Here is a 6000-nt window from a genome sequence, read left to right as displayed (position 1 = left end):
GCCAAAGGTAATTTGTATTAATCTCATGATGTCTCAATAAATTTTTTAACATTAAAATATTTATCCAAGTTTTTCTTTTCCTGGTGTGTGTATACATTTTTTGGTGGACTCTGTGTATATTTGTGTGTGTGTGTGTGTGTGTGTGTGTGTGTGTGTGTTTACCTTAACTGAACAGTGACTATAAAGCCTGGAAACGCAACACTATTGCTTTGCTTGTATTATAACGAAAGATAGCTAAAACATTCACATTATTACACGTATTTGTCTGCTTTCAGACTTAATAGCTACTTGATGTTCAATATACATAGATATTAACATATATACTAAATATTTTATAGATGTATATTAGAAAGCCTAGCACATGGGCACAGAGTGCCACATGACCAGTACATGATAGCTATTGCTTTTCTTCATTTTTATGAACCTGGCTTCCACTCACTCTCACAAACACTTGTACAGTGCCTGCTTTGTGAAGGTCCATGTTAAGTGACAACTGCCAGGAAGGACAAAGTGCTTTGAGGCAATAACGGACAAAGGAGTGATTCTTACCCAGGGAGATCTTTCCGTTTTCCATAAAATTTACACCATAGAGCAATGCACAGATTCTGAAAGTACAATTCAACATTCTTTGGCAAATATATTCACCTGTGTAACCCCAGACAATCAAGACCTAGAACATTTCCAGGTCCCAAAGAGCCCCCCCCATGCCCCTTCCAACCAAATCAATCCACACTTTCCCTGTTCACCCCCCCCCCCAACAGATTTCCTGACCTTCACACTCAGGGATCACTTACAATGCCTTCTTTCTGTCTGGCTTCTTGCATTCAATGCAGCTGTTAGTTCTACACTGAACGCAAAAGCACTGCTAGGGCTGAATAAGCAACACTGGAGGCAGAGAAGGGATGCCGAGACGCAGGGAATAGGTTCATAAAGGGCAGAAAGATAAGTATAAAGTATATTTGGGGGCTAGGATGACCAAAGTAAGGGGCTCCCCAAAGGGAAGGGTGAGGAAGGATGGAATGGCCGGCTGCGGATGGTTCACAGTTTTCCCTGCCCTGTCAAGGCAGTGGGTTGAAGGACGTGCGTCTAGGAGAGTAGAACTATGAGGCCTGGCTTTGGAGAAGATATGTGTGTGGCCACAGCAGGAAGCATAGCATGGAGAAGAGTCTGGGGCCGGGAAATAAGTTATTTGATTGTTTATTTGAGAATTCATTCATTCATTCATTCACTCAGGGTTTTGCCAGGCAATAATCCATTCATTCACCCAAAAGGTACTTACTTGGTACTGAGCCCTAGGCTTTTTGTTCATTACAATGCATCTCTAGCTGTGGTCCTTTGACTAGGAAACAAAATAAAAGCTTGGTAGATCCCATCTGTGGCTTGTTTCAAATTCTCTCCTCACTCTCAAACTCTGGAAAATCCTTGAATTTTCCCTGGTAATATTCTCACCAAATCTTAAAATTTTTCCTCTCCGTGGAAAATGTCTTTCCTAAGGACCCAACCGAGCAGACAGGGTCTAGTGTTCTGTGTATGAGACCGTGAGACCATAACCCTGAAGAGGAAGCAGGGTTTGAATTAATGAAAGCAAAGTCAACTGTGCGCCTTGGCCTTGGAGGCGAGCTGTGGACAGGAATTCCCAAAACGTGTTCCGTAGCACATCACTGGTTCTATACATGTATTACAGTTTTTCAGTGGGGATGGAAAAGATGAAATCGCGGCCATCTCTGTTTGGGAAAACCTAAATTAAAAAAGCAAACTACACAGGTTCCTGGCTGCAGAACTTTGCAGAGGTTTGAATGTACCTTGTTAAGTGCTAAACTGGGGGCAGGTGTGAAGCTTTTCTCAGCCATTTTGTCTGTCAGACATTTTTCTTGCTTGGAGCATCTTGGGTATTTTGGCATGGTTTTAGAGGCATCTGTGGATGTCCCTGATGTGGTCTGGGAGAATGCAGTAGGAGCTCAAGTCTAGAGGAGGGAAAGCAAATTTTCCAGGGAAGTTGGGTCAGAGCAGGGAAGAGGGGATGACTTCCTCAGAAAGGTGAAGCGGAAGAGCAGGATATGGACTTGAGGGAATCTTTAGGAAAAGGAGGAAAAAGTCCTTGGCTACCGGCCACTGAATGTAGCAGTGATTGGGAAGTGAGGCCTTGCGTCAGTCTGTATGTCTGTACATCTCGACCACAGACAGAACCCTCAGGGGCGTAGCACTGTCCCCCTCACAGAGGAGCTGGGACCTGGGTGCACATCCAGCTGCCTCCTCACCCAGAGCTGGTCCCTCCACTTCTCTGGACCTCGGGTTTCCCACCTGGAAAAGGAAAACCATCATACCGCTTTCTCCACAGTGATGCTGTCATTTAAAAATAATACGATAATGGGTATGAGCTGTCTAGCAGAAGTTAGGTGCTGAGGGCTTAGCTGTTTGCGAGTTGGCACACTCAATTCCTCTAAAGCCCATTGTCTCTGTAAAGGGAAATTTGTAGCATCAAAATGGCTAAGTGACTTTCTTACAGTAGGGGGTAAAAACTGGTTGAACGAGTTGAAACCAATTGCTTTTTATTTTCTGTAAATCCCACCCTTGTCGTCCCCCTCGGGGTTCAAACAGAGTGGAACAATAACTCGGTGGGATTCCGTCCTAACGGAGACACGGAGAGGCGGGGCTTTCCTCCTCCAGGACGCACAATGCCTCTCGCAGTCCCATCATTCGCTCCTGCTGCGTGTGACTCATTGTTGGAAGGGCCAAGGAAGGTGTGGGTCAGAGGTCAGTAGCCCCCTGCCCCCCCGGAAAATGTCCTATTTCTCAGGTGAGGTCTTTTTTTTTAATGACAGAGCAGAACATCCTCAGCCTCTGGGGGAAACACCTCTCACCTGCCATAAACTAATCCATTCTGATGGAGTGGAGGGTGACTCCACCAGGGAACCCAAGGGCAGAACCCTCCCCCCATGTTTGGGGCATGCTGCTTCTCTTACGTGGGCTCCTGCGTGTTGCAGCTTTGCTTCATGGCCGCCTACCCTCCCCGCACCCCTGCTGCAGCGCCACAGAGCTTTCTGGACTCTGGCAAACGGCTCACTTGGTAGAGGCGGCTCTGCCCAGAAGCCGCTGGATGCAGAGGCTTTTGCAGACGGTGTCCAGTCCCTAGGTCTTGTGAAACGGTGACTTTGGCAGGTGAAGACATCTGGAACTAATTTTTCTTCCTCTTTGTTGTCTTTCTTTTTCTGGGTGTGTGTAAACAGTATATAAATTTTACTTATTTTTAGTGTTGGTATATTTTTGTGACGCATCATGATGACATCCATCAGAAAAGTGACTTTCCTAAGGTCAACACTGGCAACAGACAGCAGAGCTGGGACTTGAACTCTGCTTGGTCCAACTGTCCACCGTAGGCCTGGTACTCTCTCCCCCACTGCATACCAAGAGCCCTGGCAGCAGCCCAGGAGGACTGGCAGTGCCAGGCCCCGCACTTGGTGCTTCTTGTGCATTTAGTCCTTGCAGTCCACCTATGTACTAAATAGGACATTTATTCCTGCTGCACCGACCAGGACACAGACTTGGATAAACACGTTACAAAGCTCAGGGCCACAGCTAATAAGCTGAGCGGGATTTCAAACCTAGGTCTGTCTCTAGCCTCGCGTTTACAATGCCTGATACTAACTGAAGGGGTAAGTCTTTTAAGTTGAGGCCTTAACTTTCAAAACCCTCAAAGCACCTCACAGGCTTAAGGCAACTCCTAAGGACAGGAGAGTGGAACAGGGTAAAAACAAGGCTGCCAAACTGGCCCCATCCAGGTGGGGCCTTGCCTCAGTGGTTACTGTAGTTCAAGGGCACCAAAAGGAAATCCTGCGACCCTACAATGGGTCATCTGTCACTTCAGAGGCCGCCAGAGGCTCTGAAATGTAGCCGACCAACCACAACTGTGGGCTAAAGAGTCAGTTCCCTGTCCCCTAGTTATCAAGACTCTTTCTTGGAGGTGTCTTCAGGCCCCATCAGTCAGTAATAATGGGGCCATCTGCACGTGACCTCAGAGGGTACAAATGACAGTGCTCATTGTGAAAGGGGCCTCATCTCCATAGAAGAGCTGTCATGGCATGATTCAGATTTCCGAGGAACCTTGGCACAGAACAACAATCATGGCCCTATCCTCAAGCAGAGGAACCTGGTGACTAAACCCCCTCACAAGGTACATCTGCCCTGGGTGGCAGAAGCAAAGGAAGAGACAAGACAAGGACTCACTGTTTCACTGAAGTGGCAAGATATGCCCGTCCCTAATGATTAAAAACAACAGCAGGCATTTATCAGGTCTTTCATGTTCCAGAAAGGTACTAAATGTTTTGCATGTTACCTCATTTGCAAAAACCTTACAAGGCAGAAGTTATGCCTACTTTACAGACGAAGAAACTGAGGTTCAGAGAGGCTCAAGGATTTATCCAAGGTCACACTGTGGCAAATGGTAGCCGGGATTTGAACTTAAGTAGACTGGCTCCAGAAGCCCAGCTCTCAAGTAGCTGCATTGTACTATACGTGCATGTGCGTGTGCGTGTGAGTGTTCGAGGGGCAGGCGCCCACAGTAGAGCTTTATGCATGCCCTGGAGGATGGGATTAGAGAGCTCTTATGAGCTCCTCCAATGCAGGAGAGTCTGTGAAATCTGGTAACAAGACCAATTGTACGTTAGTCCACTGGTGGGTTAAGGAGGAAAGGTTTTGCAGAGTAGAGAGGCTTCAGGAAGGCTCCTCCCCTAAGCTTCCTGGTGAGGGGCTAGGGATTTGGCTCAGTGGTAGAGTGCTTGCCTAGCAGGCTGGAAGCCCTGGGTTCAGTCCTCGGCACCAACGATAAATAAATAAATAAATATAAACAACCTCCCCTAAAAAACACTTTAACAAAAAAATACAGTAAAGTCAAAAAAGACCAAAAACAAACAAGGTAACTGAGCTTCCTGGAGAGAAGGAATTCACCTTGTTCCTTTCTCTCCTCAGCTTTTAGTGCAGATGCATGGCCCTCTCCAAGTTTACTGGACTAACTGTTCACTGAGGCAATATAGAGGGATGGTTCACCTTATAAGCTAAATAACCTATGATCAAATCCCAGTGTGGTTACTCTAGACCACATGACCTGATCAAGCTCCACAGCTGCAGTTTCCCTATTTGCAAAACAGATATGGTCAACTGGAAGGACGGGGTGGAACAGGACAGGTCCCACACACAGATCCAGGCAGATAGTTAGGTACTCAAAAGTGAGAGCCAGTAGTATAATTTTAAGGATGCTTCAGGGGGTAGGGGTTGAATCTAGGGCCTCACACATGCTAAGCACGCAACCTATCACTGAGCTTGACCCCAGTCTCCACTAATGTGTAATGATCAAATAAATCTCCATATTCATTGAATGAAAGAATAAACAAGGAGCGAGTATTCACAGCTGAGTCTTGAAGTAGAGGAGACTCCAGAGCAATGAAAGGACAGAAGGTGTGGTCAGTGATCCCAGCCTGGAAATTTTGGACAGCTGACCACTGCACAGTAGGCAGCTGGGCGGTGTGCATAGCTGTCCAGAGCCTCAGCTGAACAGGCAGGAGGGAAAGGGGTCATAAGACCAATGATGACCCTAAGTTGTCACCTTGAGAGTCAGAGGGGCCTGACATTGGTCCTGGCAAAACATGGTCCTGGGAGAGGTCGCGGGACCAAAGGTCACAGCTTCCAAATCCTTTCCAAGAGGTCTGGCCAAATAGCTCAGTGGATTAAAGCACCAGCAAGCAGGCATAGGGCCCAGGGGGTTCAATCCCTGGGCCTGCTGTGCTGGCCCTGCCCTGGGCGTGGTGGTGCTTGCCTGTAATCTCAGCTCTTGGGAGGCTGTAAACAGGCGGATCACTATGAGTCCAATCTAGTCGTAAGACCCTGAACACTCTGTAGACCCTTCCCTAAAACATACACACACAACAAAATCCTTCCTTTCCCATTTCTCTTTGCTAGACTATCTGGCCTCAAACTGAGGGCCCTAAACATCTTCCTGGGAGGCTA

The sequence above is a fragment of the Octodon degus genome, unplaced genomic scaffold (genome assembly GCF_000260255.1).
Source record: "Octodon degus isolate 3935 unplaced genomic scaffold, OctDeg1.0 scaffold00092, whole genome shotgun sequence".
Lineage (NCBI taxonomy): Eukaryota > Metazoa > Chordata > Mammalia > Rodentia > Octodontidae > Octodon > Octodon degus.
Note: the sequence above shows the minus strand (reverse complement) of the source record.